Below are 15,246 nucleotides of genomic sequence, written 5' to 3' on the forward strand. Positions count from 1 at the left end.
TGAAAATATGATAGAAAAATACTTAAAAGTCAACAAGAAATAGTTCAAACATACAGGGCTGAAAACTATTTAGTATCCAGAGCTCAGAGAAGAATGAAATCCTAGAAAATTTGGGAGGGAAATGATTTCAACTAAGTTTAGAAAGTGACTTACATGGTCTTAAAAAATGTTTATAAATAAATGGTCACTATCTAAATCACATAGATGAGTGATTTCCAAATCTATGCTAATATCAGAAAATTATACATGCTTGCTGGGGCTTATATAGATAAAACAGACTTGCGTTGGACACAATTCCCTACTAATAAACTAATTAACCCAGCCAAAATGCAGAAACTCATTAAAAGCATTTAAATTCATGTTAAATGCAAATGTGCAATTATCTGCAATTGTGATAACCAAAATAAACAACACTCAGAACCATAAGAAGGCCCTAATAAAACATTTGAAATTGAGAACTTGACTTGTAGGAGTTAGAAAAGAAATCAGGGGCGCCTGGGTGGCGCAGTCGGTTAAGCGTCCGACTTCAGCCAGTTCACGATCTCGCGGTCCGGGAGTTCGAGCCCCGCATCAGGCTCTGGGCGGATGGCTCGGAGCCTGGAGCCTGTTTCCGATTCTGTGTCTCCCTGTCTCTCTGCCCCTCCCCCGTTCATGCTCTGTCTCTCTCTGTCCCAAAAAATAAATAAAAATGTTGAAAAAAAATTTAAAAAAAAAAAAGAAAAGAAATCAAAGAGCAAAATCAGTTCATACTAAGGCAGGGTTTCATTTATACAGTGTATCCAGGAAGAGAGCCAATAATCCACAAGGTTTGAAAAGCCATGAAGTTCCTCCAAATTTAGGTAGAGGCACCTATAAATTGGCTGATTTCTAAATGGGATAAACACTCCAAAATACTAAGTGCAGTGATACCCCTCTGCGGTGATATTCCTCTGGAATATTCTTTCCTACTCATCTTTGCAAGGCTACAATTACTCATTCTTCAAGTCTTACCTGTCACTTCCATGGGAAGTCTTTCCACCTTCTCTACCCTCCACATCTCAGGTTCTGTACTCCTGCTTGGTATTCTATTACACTCTGACAATCACCTATTACATACAGCACTTAAACTTTATTTTAACTGTCTGTCATCTCCCTTACTAGATCACAAGCTCATGAGCCAGGAATCAGTCCTGTCTTGATTCTTATAATTTTCATCCAGCAAAGAAAGCACAGTACCTGGCACATAGTAGGAACTTGACAAATATTTGTTGAATATATTAATGAGTGCATAGATGGATGCATAGACAGCCAGATGTAAGTATATTAACGTGTTGATCAAATTCTATACAGAGCAAGGTAACCATTTTTTAAAAGTATATTAGTTTACATGAGGGTCTGTGTCTATATGTTTCTTTAAATCTGATGGTGATGGAGTATGTTACACATGTATTTCTGGAGAGGGAAGGACTTTGTAAAAACACAAAAACGAGTATGCCTAAATAATTCCTGAGGAGTCATAATTTTTCAGATTTATGTATTTATGCTCAAACTGCTTCCATCCATGTTTCATTTATTCTTACAACCTCCAAGCAAAATAGATAAGGACAGATATTATCATTGTCATTTTTCTGAAGAGGAAATGGATTAAGAAGTAAAGTGAATTTGTCCAACTGCAAATGATATCACAATATCTAAGCTGATGCTCCAGCCACTACAATAGTGTATCCTAGTAAGATCACAATTGCTATCACAATCTTTTTAGAGCTAGAGAAAGAGATATGAGCAAATATCTGAGACAGAAAGAAAGCCCATAATTCATAGTGACTAATCTGCTTGGCAGGCGCCTTGTAAAAGAAATTTAGCTTCTGCATTTAACTAGCACATACAAGGGGATATTAGGACAGGGATCGAAGTTTACTTTTTGTCTAAGTTCATAAAGTCTTGCATTGATATTGGTCATAAACATTCAGTTTAGTAGATGATAAGATGAAATGCATTTAACAAGAATGACCAAAATTTCAGCTTGAAGAATTAAATATGATATTTTTCTGAACTATAATTGATAAGAAAAAAGTTGCATCTAATTTATGTTTGTAATTAATACCATGTGGAAAACAACATTGAGATTAAAACATCGATATTAATTGAGCTCCTTTATGAGCCTTATAAATGATCTAGTTTGATAACCGGTACACGAAAGCATTGGAATGAGCTGCTCTCCCCCATATCTCTTTTCCTTAAAAAAATCAATATAACTCAGTAGGGTGTTTTCAAACGTAGGAAGCAAAGTAGGTGCTGCTTCCAAAGCAGTTTTTTGAGTGTCAGATATGAATGAGATTTTATTACATTTTCAGCCTCACATGATGCCTTTCCATCAAGGAGCTCAAGGGCCTCAAAAGAATGGCCACTTCCCTGGAGCTTGATCAGCAGGGGTCCATGGAAGGTGCCTTTGTCCAGAAATGAAAGGCAATGGTGACCTTCTTAGAGCAGAGGAGACCAGGCATACTATTGTTTTGGGCTCTACTAACCTGTTCTCACTGAAAGACAATATTCAAATTCTAAAGGAAGATTTCAATGTTAAAATAAATCTGTGTTTACAATACTGATTGTAACAAATCACAGTGTGCACTCCTTTACTCTAGTCCTTCTAGCTTCACCTTGTCTCTAATGCACTGGTTGATACTGCTTTTTCTTTCAGGTTTTTCTCTCCAATGGGCTACTTGTTGCTCCTCTGTGCTTCAGGAAAATAACAAGTAACAGGGACAAAGGTTACCTATACCTCAAGAACTGACGTAACAAAGTAAATATTAGGGCATGGTAACATAATCATAATAATTGCTTTCATTAAATCCTGACTGTGTGCCGAGCCCTGTACTATCACGTACTTCACACGCACTACCTCATTTGATTTTCTCCCACAGACTATCAGATAAATATTACTATTGTCCTCATTTTGTGGAAGAGGAACATGAATACCGGCTCATTAATTTATTTACCCAAGATCCCAGAGCTAAGTAAATGGCAGGCTCAGGATTTAAACCAAGGCCCATCTGACACAAGGCCCATCTGGTCCCAAAATCAGTTTGCTATGCCACACTGCCAACCTGAAACAAAATGATGTACTCTAAATATGGTGTCAGGTGGTATGTGTGCTTGCAAGCAGAAGAAATTCCAAGCTTTCAGGCATTTTACGGCTGAATGGATGATGTAGAACTAGAACTTATTTGGGGTAATGGCTAACATTTGTTGAGGGCATAGTATAGGTGCTGTTCTAAGAGTGTCACATGCATTGACTCATTTAATCACTACAATACCCTACTAAGTATATATGTGGCATTTTAATGCCCATTGCAAAGATGAAAAAGCTGGCACTGAACGGTAAAATGACTTACTCAAGGTCACACAGCTGTGAAGGGGTGGAGCTAGAATCCAAATCCAAGCAGTCTGGCTCCAGAGTATACATGCTTAATCACAACACTATATTAATGAGAAATTGGTTGAGATTAGGAATTTTCCCAAGGAAAAAAATAATAATCACACAGTTTCAGAGCCAGAAAGAACCTTAAAGATTATTTAGTCCAACCTTCTTATCTTACCAATGAGAAAAGGGAGGCAGAGCAAGTTGAACCGACTTACTTAAAGTCACATGGTTTGCAAGTAGCTTGAGCCTGCACTACAGCCTGGGTCTTCTCAACCCCAGTCAAGTGTCCATCCCATTCTACCATGCTATGCTCTTCCAGATATACTCATATGGCAAAACAGGAGTAGACTTCTGCTAAACTGCCTTTTCTGGACCTGGACCTGAGCTATTGAACATGGCTGGAGAAAATTCACATAGCTGAGTTGATGGGCTTTACTTTCATTTAAAGTATTTCCAATCACAAGCCTCAACTGAGCACTCATCTTTGCCCCGCAACGTTCCTTCTGCATTAAGCTTATTTCCCATTCTTCAAATTGACTATGATATATCTTCACTTCTCTCCGCAATCCTTCTATATCTTTCCCACTCCTCTCCCACTTCCTGCCTTTAGCTGATGATCTTGCCTCATACTTTGTGGAGAAAACAAAAGCCATCAGAAAGAGCTCTCTCCTCTTCCCACCACCAAATCTACACAGTGACCTACATCTTTATTCTTTCTCTTCTGCTTTGTTGAGATGGAAAGAGTATCCCCCAATCCCATCTTCCCTTGCCTGCTCAAAGACTTTGCTCCTGTCTAGATTCCTTTACTTCTTCATCATCACTTCTCCCTTTCTACTGGAAGTCAGCCTTGACTTCTACTCTTTCAACATCCCATACTTCCCAACCAGTAGTAGATCCTGCCTTTTGATTATAACTTCAAAATCCATGTTGAATTTCTCCATTTCTCTTCATCTTTGCTACCATCACTTTTATCGATGTCAGCATTTTCTCTTACCTAGTCTCCTGCAATAAATGAATAACCTAATTGGCCATTGTGCTTCCATTCTTGTCCACCTTTTAACTCACTGTCCACAAACAGCCAAAGTAGTCTTTACAAAAAAATATATAAGAGTTCACATTACTCCTGTGCTTAAAACCTTTCTATGGATTCCCACTGTTTTTAGAATAAAATCCAAATTTTAAAACCCCAATTCTTGAGGCCTATAAACTCTGTATGATGTGGCACCATTTACCTCTTCCGACTTTATTTATATTTATATATGCCATGTTCCCTCTCCTCAACTATGCTGGGTTTCCCTCTGTTCCTGCAACACACCAAACCTTTCTTGCTTTAACCTGTGCCTGCTGTTTCCTAGGCTATTTGTGCATCAGACGCCTTCTCCTCCATCACACCTCAGCCCGAAATGCATTTTTTTAGAGAAACCTTCCTTCTGTGATATCTAAGTAGGCCCTGACATTTTTTTTCTCCTCCATAGCTGTCCTCATACTTAACCACCATCAGTAAGAATTTTATGTACGTAGGGGCAACTGGGTGGCTCAGTTAGTTAAGCATCCAACTTCAGTTCAGGTCATGATCTCATGGTTCCTGAGTTCAAGCCCCATGTCAGGCTTTGTGCTGACAGCTCAGAGCCTGGAGCCTGCTTTGGATTCTGTGTCTCCCTCTCTCTGCCCCTCCCCTGCTCACATTCTCTCTCTCTCTCTCTCTCTCTCTCTCCCTCTCTCTCTCTCAAAAATAAACATTAAAAAAAGAATTCTATGTATGTATTCATATATTTCTGTTCACTCATCTGCCTTGAAGTTCAATGATAGCAGGACCTTTGTATATCTTTCATTTACTGTTGTATTTATAATATCTAATGGAGTATCTGGCACCAAGCAGGTGCTCAATAAATTTTTGCTGAATTATGGAATGAATTAATTAATCCCTGGATCCTATTGAAAAATACCTGAAACAATGATCAAATGGGGAGAGACAGAGTCCTTAGAATAAACCAAAAAAGGAAGAAGTCAAGAAGTCAAGAGTTCTTCTTTAGGTCCTCTATAGTCACTAACACATTACTATCAAATAAAGATACTCTGAACAGGGGAAAATAACTCTGACTTCTCTAGGAAAAGAATCTAACTGGTTTCATGATTCCAAATCCTTTACTAAACTGTAGTCATCAGATTCTGATCTTCGTGATGATCTCTTTCTGAATGAAATTAAAAAAATAATCTGCATACATTACCCAGATGAGGAACAGGATCTTGAGGTTGTTAACTATACAAGGCTTTCTTTGTCAAATATGCTCCTTCTCACTATACATACTTGAACAGAAAGCGAGAGTTACATTTTACTTAGTTATTTTAACCTCAAGTCATTTATTCCTCTGCTAAGTAGTTTATCGATTCTTCAACATCAATTTAGAGCTGGAGTTTACAGCACTCCCATCAGAAACCTTATAGTGCTCAAAATAAATGTCTTGCCCGAACAACACCATGTCAGTTGTTGAAGATGTAACTCAGGAAAACAAATGCACCTAAAGGTAGAAACTAAATATAGATATCCCCTTATACATACACAGTTGGGATGTGACCTTTCTTACAAGAAAAAATAAAAGAAATCTATAACATATAGAAAATTCAGTAGTATAATGAGTCTAATAAGGAAAACAGTAGAATTCACTATAGTACATTACCTCCCACTAATGTTCCATAACAGTTATTTTAGACAGGAAGCATAAGCTTGCCAAATGTTCTACATTTCCTGTACTAGTTTCACATCCTACACATCTAGCCTAGTATTAAAAATGTTGTCCATGATATTTTGCTTCCTGGCTTCTGGAGTGGGAGCCTCCAAAATCTGCCTATAAACCTTTTGGGATTCAAATTCCAACTTTCATCCTGTAGAAAGCATATCTGCCACACATACCACCCCCTTCTAGAGAAACGTTGGTTATGCTCAAATGCTTTGGGATTAGGAGTGAGAAAGTCTTGAATTACATATCTAAGTATAACCCATTAGCTGATGGGCCAGAAAAGCACAAGAAAGACACAACTGTTTTAACAGTTTCACCTCCAAGTGTAAGTATTCACGTGTAATGACACATATAGAAGAGCACAAAATTTCCTTTTCACCCTAGAAGGAAAACAGGTGTTAAATGTTCTTGAGTCTTAGCACTGTACATTTAAAATAACTACCTTATACATTGATTTGGAGTTGCAACTCATCTAAGACACTTAGGGGATTCCCAAAAGTGCACCAGAATTTGGGAATATATAAAATTATAATTACTTTCCATTCTTTTTCTCCAATTTCCTCATAATTGCTCACCCTGATATAGCCCTATATTCTTTAAGGGATGAAGGAAAGGGGCTTAACACACTGGATGGTATTTCAAAACTGCATAACCAGGCAGGGTCATAAATACTCAATAAGTATTTATTGAGTGTTAGGTGCTAGGCACTGTTCTAGAGGCTGGCATAACAAGCTCACAGAGGGGTTGCACAGGTTCAAATGAGCATAAGACAGTAACAAGAGAGAAGGGTTTCTGATTTCTAAGGTTGCTCCTTTTTTGTTTGTAGTCAGGCAATGGAACAGCAACCATAGGTTGTACATAGCAGGTAAGATGTCAAATGGGGAGCCTCTTCCTCAGGACTACCTTGCTTCCTTCCTAATTCTAGCATAGAATAACTCAGGACTAGGGAAAGGAGAGTCAAAAAAAATTAAGGCAATTTTTTTCCGAGTAACTAAGGTAAATGGAACACTCTAAAGGCAGCCATCCAAACCATCCCTGCCACAAGCCCAGGTGTCTCTGCTTCACATCTTGGGTTTAAGATCCTCCTTCACCTTTTTCTCCCCATTACTCCAATGCAGCACAGCCAGGCAGTTCACATATACAATTATCTTTACTCTGGTGGGAGGAAAGCTTAAAGTAAATTTCCATGCAGATCATTCATTCAACCAATATTTAGTGAGCACCTACTATGAGCCAAGGATGGCTCTTGGTGCTGGGGATACAGCAGTAAACAGATGATCAGTGCTACTCTGATGGAGTTCACAATTTAAATGGGGGTTGTTAAGGTAAGTTACAGTCAATTTTACAATAACCACATAGTTTCATACTGGTTCAAGTGATTACACAGTCCCTTCTTGTTCCTCCTTTCTTTAGCTTCTACTCTAGAGCCCAACCTTTGCACCTATGTGTTCTTGCTGCTTTTTGATGTTTCTATACTCCACTTCCACTCTGAGGTCTAGCCTAAAGGCTCAGCTGCCTCCACTCCCCTCTCAGGTCCTCAGTCACACCCTCTGTAGTTGAGATTATCTCTAATGAACAGAACTCTTCTTGCAATGGTTCCTCATCTTTCTTACACCATGGTGACAGCAATTTGACCAAAATTACCAGGGCATTCACTGGGCTCTGGCTTCTCATCTTGGGAATCTCTGATTAGCCATTCCTTAGCCTCTCAGTTGAGCTTCCAGCTCCATTTACAAATCCTTGCTTTCCTTTATTCCTCTCTAATCTCTTCTTTTTATTTACTTTGTACCTCTATTTTTTCCTGACAAATATTTCTCACCCAAGTTGAGAAAGAAAGATAGTTGGGAATATGAAACACCACAGTCCAATTTAAATAAATCTGTTTTAAAAAATCTGGATTGTCAAAGATAATTTGAAAAAGAAAGCCTCTGGGGCCAGGTACCATGTCTTCATAAGACTCTGATCTCATATATACACAGTTGCTTCCTGTGGAATTTCTGCAAGCTGTTCTTTAAAATAATTGTGCTGTGTGTTTCTGGGTTCTTATGGGGTTTTAACATTTTGAAACCACAGGAGCAAACAGAAAAATTTTAAATGTGATTACTCAGTAGTCAAATAAAATGTTATACGAAATTTCTCCATTTTTTTCCTGCCCTCCAATTTTTTCCTTCCCATCTGAAATACAAAACAAGTTGAAAATATTTCAGTCCAAAGGGTAATTTTATGAAAAAGATAAGCACCTAGAAACAGGCTTGTAATGAAAGAATCTCCTCCACCACAGAGCAACACTAATGTAATTCAATAAAGTTTATAAAACCATTCCTGCCAATCAAAATCTAGAAAAAACAATTTCCTGTTTGTGGAAATAGATGTGATACTGAACAGAACCAAATTAGGTTGCAATTAGCTTAGAAAAAAACCTGATACACTAGACTCAGGTTAGCTTAAAAAAATGTTGCTGCATTTTAACACATTTGCATACTAGTTTAATAAAATAAAGATTTCCAAGAGAAATCTTAGGGAGTAGGGAGGGGGAGCGGAATGAGTTATACATAAAAAAAGCTATATATAAGTAAAAATAGTAAGCATTTCACTGAGAGTTTACTATGTGCAGGGCACTTTCCAAAGTCCTTTATATATGGTTTCTCATTTCCTTCTCACCATAATTTTAACAGGTGGGTGTTATTATTTCAGTTTTACAGATGAGTCAGCCAAAGCTCAGAGATTAAGTTAGATGTGTAAATTCATACAAGAGATAAAATTCAGACCCAGGTCTACTCTTAACTGTTAGGCTATGTTGCCATTCATAGAGTATATAACAGACATACCCATATAATATATACTTATATATAATATATATGAGCATTTATAACAGGTAACTCCTAAATGAATTAGTTAGGCATGAAGCAGCATGACATAGCAGAAAAAGCACTTGATCAGGAGTCCTGAGACCTAAGTTCTGCTCTAGGCTCTGACACTAAGTAGCTGTATGGCTTCAGATGAGTTATTCAACATCTCTGGGCCTCAGTTTCCCCATCTATAAAACAAGAATATCAAGATAAAGATTCTATAACATCCCATTTAGTTCTGCCATTCTATTATTCTGCTGACAATAAGTTATATTGTATGTATTACAATGAATGTTTTGCCTTTGGGGATAATATACACTGAAAGCAACTTGAGAAAGAGATTCTGCTAAAAAGTGTACCCTTGACACAAGCAGATCTGCTAGAAAGAGGGAGATGATTTTAAAAGGAGAACCTTTTTTGTGATCATAAAGGGAGCTGCCTGCATAGTCTTTGAACTCTCCTTCACCATCAGCCAAAGAGAAGCTTCAGTTAATCTTCACTAAAGATGACAGTCTGCAAGTATTTTGGACCTCCAGGTCGAGGCTAAGTTGGCAAGAACTAAACGGAGAGAAAACCATTTTACAGGGTCACCGCTAAGCCCAGAATCATGGAATTTCTGAAGAAAGTGTTTATGGGTGACTAAATCAAAGGCCTCAGTTAGGTCAATAAAAATGGTTCTAATATAAACCTCACACATTGTTTCTGAAACATCATTGGTGCTTTTAGTAAAGTTAAATTGAGAGGAAGGCTAGCTGTGAAACATAACTACACCACAGTCAGCGAATTCCCTTCTCTAGGGGATTGAGCATTTGGGAATTTTATAAAAACTTCACCTAACTTTGGCAACACACACTGGATCACCATCAGTATAGATGGATTCTGATTTTTGATCCTTTCTACAATGCACAATGCCAAATTGATTAGTGAGTCTCCAGAAAGAATGGACACATTCAAAAACTCAGTTGGCCTTCTACAGGGATTCCAGCCAGTTTGAGGAGCAACTGATTGAAAAGCCTTAAGTTTTTATGTTTGTATTTCTCTAGAGCAGCTCTTGACTAGCTTCTCTCTGCCCCATTGCCTTCCCAGGTGACAACCCACTGTCATCTTTGCCATAGGATGTGATAAGCCATACTCCTAGCTGCCTTTCCAATTCTCGCAAGAGCCACTGAGCAAAGGAGGTTAATGATAGTGTCTTCTCACTTCTACTACTCACAGTAATGGAATTCCTAAAGAGCTCGTTTTTTTTTTTGTGAAATGCTTTATTTTAGAAAGGTAGCCAAAGAAAGGTAAAGGAAGGCTGAGGGAGAGGGAGGAACGGTTAGCTATTTAGCTCTATCTGTGGGTTATTTTCCTCATGGCATGGTACATTTGTATTTTTAAATTAAATGAAACCCTTTGTGCTCTAGGTGAGAATGCTATATAAATCACAGATGGCTTTTGTAATTGGCCAATATTAGAAATACAAAGGTGTCTGAATGAATAGATAAATGACATTATCATAAGATTGGAAAGGGAAGAACCATATGGCAAGTTAATGCAAGGAATTATTAAGATAAAGTGAAAGAGTTGGAATTTGAAAGTGGGTACTAAATTCATTTGGATTATAAACTGTTGCAATTAGAAAAGAAACCCTGGAGGCTAATCAATTTTCATTAATGGATTTCTTTTGACCTTGCCCAGTGATTTCTCAATTTGTTCTTGAAACAAACCCTTGAAACAGCTTCTCTCCATTTGACAGGCCAGGGCATTAATTTATACTTCACCTGTGCCCATAGCTCATATACATAGTAACAGAAGTAAAGCCTGTCCAACTGTGAGCTCTAAGTACCCAGCTAAGTCCACAAAAGGCCCAGAAAGGGCATGGTTGCTCCCTAACCAGTAGATGTACCAACTTAGATTCATATAATTTTAGAGTTGAAATGGGTCTTTGAGTTTATCTCATTCTTAACATGTATTATTACACTTAACTTTGTGTTAGGAGGTATGGTCATAGGGTTGTATAAGAGTAAAAGGAGAAGGGCACCTGGGTGGCTCAGTCGGTTGAGCGTCCGACTTCGGCTCAGGTCACGATCGCGCGGTCCGTGAGTTCGAGCCCCGCGTCGGGCTCTGGGCTAATGGCTCAGAGCCTGGAGCCTGCTTCCGATTCTGTGTCTCCCTCTCTCTCTGCCCCTCCCCCGTTCATGCTCTGTCTCTCTCTGTCTCAAAAATAAATAAATGTTAAAAAAATTTTTTTTAAAAAAATAAAAAAAAGAGTAAAAGGAGAAGTACACAAAGTGCCTGGCACACAGTAGGTACTTAAAAATACGTCAATTTCCTTCCTATTCTCCATGTCTAAGTTTTCTCTTTTCCAGGCACAATGTCCCAGTTTCTAACCTTTCTTAATATGACAGGTTTTCCAGCCCCTGACCATCTTTGTTTTATTCTAGTTTGTCAAGTGTTTTTCTAAGATGTACTGCCTGGGATAGAAAGCATTATTCCAGAAGTGTGACACATGTGTGCCACGCGGAGTAGAGTGGGACTTCAATCTTAAAGTTTCTTTAATCTTGGGAAGATACAGCTCAGCTACAGGCATATGTGGGCAAGGCAGGGTTGAGGTGTATTCTCTTATCATCATGATTCTTTTTGCTCATTGATTTCCTTTTTCCTGGCCCACAGGCAAATGAGTGATCGATTCCATCAAAACTTCAAGTTACTTATTGAATCAGAGCAGTTGTATTGGCCAGATCCAGTAGCTCTTTCCTGGGACTCTGCTTTCGTAGCAGGTTGTGATGCATAATAATACAGCCAATCTAATTCCTGCCACATATACTGACGGGCATTACTGCCAGAGTGTCTCTTCCAATCCATTTTATGTGGTTGTTTTCCTAAGTAACTTATTGAATTAAAAAGATAATAATTTTAATCTTACTGGTTAGTACTGATTAAGCACTTCCAGGCATAGAGAGAGGTAGAGTGTATGCTTTGAAAGTACAAGGGTGGAGTTCAGTTTCCACCTTTCCAATTTCCTGGAGGCAGTATAGAATACTGAGAAGACCACTAAGCAAGAGTCACAGAACTTGATACAGTGCCCCATCTATGCCACTAACTTAGTATACAATCCTGGGTAAGTCATTAAACTTATATGGATCATAGTTTCCTTATCTGTAAAATGAGAGGGTTGGATCAAGCAAACTGTAATGTCTCTTCTGGATCTAAAAATATATAGTTCTATTCTGTGCCTTATGGCCAATTAAAAACTTGTATTTTCCCACACCATACTTACCTTTTTAATCAGTTATCACTGAAGAATATCCCAGACAAAATGGGGTTTTTAAACAACTTATGTAATTTAAATAGAGAGCTGAAACAGGTGACCATTTCTTTTCCCAATCTCTTGCTTATGTAATTTTAAAGCAGTTAACGAAACTGTGTTTTACAAAGATTATCATTATATAGCCAAGCTGAAGTAGAGAATTCAACACCTACAAGTGAGGTACAACAGAGAGAGCTGCATTGAGCAAGTCTGTTTATAATATATTAACCATAGGAAATGGCTTGGAACCTGACCTTGGGTAGACATTCTACTCTTCAGAGTTCAATTTAGTATTATGCTGTGAGAATGTCTGAGTACATAAATCACCCATTATGCTGTGTCAGAGATCATACTATAAGTATGTTTAAAATTTTTGTTATTAATTTAAATCTTAAGGTAGTAGCCAAAATTACTGTAGAACAATGCCTTTTTACTTCTAGTCCATATAAAGTAATTGGTTTATGAGAGATTTCAAATGTGTAGGCTAATCTTTTGGATAGGCTATACTCTTTTTTACAATCTAAGAAAATAATCTATTAAATCTATAGATACATTACCCAATAGAAGTCTTAAGTATCAACATTGCTGGTATACTCATTAATAAAAAACATCCCATAAAACATTGATAAAATTTATGGTTTTTTGCTTCTAACTCAAGAAATACCATATTGAGTCATGGACTATGAATTCTGGTATTTGAACTCTGACAATGGCATCACAAGGCTGTTATAAAGGAGAACATGATCCCTTCCCTCTATGATCATACTCTTGAATGTTAAGAATGTTTAGTAAAACACACACACACATACACAACACAACATACACACACACAAACACACACGCTGGTAGGGGCAGAATTCTTATAGTATTTTACAGAGGATATTCTATTTTCTAGGACGTATTTCTCTATCAGGCAGCACATATGAAAATAAGAAAACCATGAAAAACCTCTATTTTTCAACATTTTGGCATTCTTGTTGGATTCATGCAGTGGCTGAAAGATAAATCCAAAATAGTCGGGGAAGGGGGAACCTTGGCTCACCACAGCATCATTTATACTGATATTTCTAAAGGTCAGAAGAATTTAGGTCCAGGCTCATTTCCCATCGTTAATTCACTCCAACATGACAAATCCTTCCATGATGACGTGGTCTCCCAGTTATCTTCTCTGTGGCTAGAGGGGAAGACACAGAAGAATTTCCAAAGGTCTATGTCATTACTCTGCTTTCCCCAGGTGGGACTCTTGCTGTTATCCCTGAACTATGGCGGAGACACCACGACACAGCAGATGGTAAGAAAAGAGGACCAAAGTTTAAATTAACAACCATCACTACCAACATTAAGCATCCCTTTGAAACAAGGGAAACTGTGAAATCTGAGTCTACATTTCTATTGAAGGTCAACAAAGCATTGCCTTCTTAGGAGAGACAGGGTTTACTGCCTTTCTTAGCATAAATACACCAAGCAAGAACACATCAAGCAGAAGATAATAGTGCATCCCTAATTCAGTAATTGTCATAGGACTCTTTCCTTCTCCTCAATTAAACAGTTAACAGGGAGCTGGGATTCACACAAAGAAATTCGCTCCTCCTCCCTCTTTCCCAGTTTGATTTATGCATAGCCCCTGGAGACGCAAATTAATGTCTTCATAGACCAAAAGCCCCAGCTGTTTTGGAAAACCTATGACAAAGCTTAACTAAGGTTCACGCATGCAAACACAAAGCCCCCATAATTACTAAGCTGGGTGTTACGAAGCTGGCTCCTCAATCAAGGGTCTGAAACCAGCCTTATTGCCTCTCTCATTCCCAGCCAGGCAGGCCTGAATACACCTATAGTGCTAATTTAGTATTGCCCGAGGCATTGTGGATCCTGGGTAGATAGACACCTTAAGCAAAACCAAAGAAGAGATATAGAACTAGAGGGATTTAAAACCACAATTCATCATTTATTAATATCAGACAGAAGCACTGGAAAACTGTGAAACTCCATTTCTCATAGACCTAATTTCTTTGGTTTATTTGTTTTCTTTTTTGATGGTAAAAAAAGAAATCAGAAAATGGCATGACACATTTAAAGAAAATTCTAAAAGACACTCTGCACTCTCAATTCTGTCTTAAACGAACAAAAGAGAAGCTTCCCCTCCATCCCCCCTCCCCTTGGAAACATGTGGCTTGCACTTGCTGTTCCCAATTCGTCTCCTCTTATTCACTCCTTAATCACTGCATTTTACTGAAACAACCCTTGCAAATGTCAGTGACACTCTTTCTTGCTAAAGCCAGTGACCACTTTTTAGTCCTCATCTTATTCTTTCTCACTGCAGCACTTAACTCTACTGGCCATTCCTGCTTTCTTGAAACTCTTCCCTTGCCTTTCTGTGACACCTCCTAACTCTCTAGTTTCTCTTTCTCAGCATCCTTCATGGACTTTTCTCCCTCTACTCATTTCTGAGATGTCAGTGTTCCACTTTATGCTTCTTTTCTTCTTATTCCACAACCAGAGGTTCTTAATCTAGACATTATAGGGGTGCATGGATGTGCTTCAAGAGGTCTATGAACCTTCTAAAATTGCATGCAGAATTATATATGTAAATTTTATGGGGAGAGGGTCTATAGTTATCAGATACCTAAAGGAGTCTAAGGGCAAATGACCCTCAGACTGGCTCTGGGGATCCCATGATTTCAAATCATATCTCTATATAGGCTGATAACTCTGGTATCTATATCTCCAGTCCGGTTTGTTCTTAGTATGGGCATCTCATGGGGACTTTAAACTTAACCCATTACTTTTACTCAATAATTCTGCTTTTTCTCCCATGTTCTCCATGTCAGTAAACAGCATACAACCCACCTAGCTGTTCAATACAGAAACCTGGAAGTTATGCATATTCTTTGTTTCCCTTGTTCTCCATATCTAGTAACCAAGTCCTATGGACTCTACCTCCTATCTTAAACGTGAGCCCTTCTTTTC

The 15,246-nt window shown here is 38.2% G+C and overlaps 1 long non-coding RNA gene across 2 annotated transcripts in view; it reads right to left on the reverse strand.

The window, feature by feature from the left end:
* Positions 1-15,246, reverse strand: part of LOC124513942 (uncharacterized) — a 113,345-nt gene that overhangs the window by 36,502 nt on the left and 61,597 nt on the right. Inside the window, exon 3 of one of the 2 annotated variants that reach the window (XR_006962554.1) lies at positions 13,196-13,453. The exons of the other annotated variant lie outside the window; for it this stretch is intronic. This is a non-coding gene — a long non-coding RNA (uncharacterized LOC124513942). Of the gene's footprint in view, positions 1-13,195; positions 13,454-15,246 lie in introns of those variants that run through there. 2 annotated transcript variants of the gene reach the window in all.

The sequence above is a fragment of the Lynx rufus genome, unplaced genomic scaffold (genome assembly GCF_022079265.1).
Source record: "Lynx rufus isolate CCGP_SWC_20201006 ecotype Redwood Valley unplaced genomic scaffold, mLynRuf1.p SCAF_19, whole genome shotgun sequence".
Taxonomy (NCBI): domain Eukaryota; kingdom Metazoa; phylum Chordata; class Mammalia; order Carnivora; family Felidae; genus Lynx; species Lynx rufus.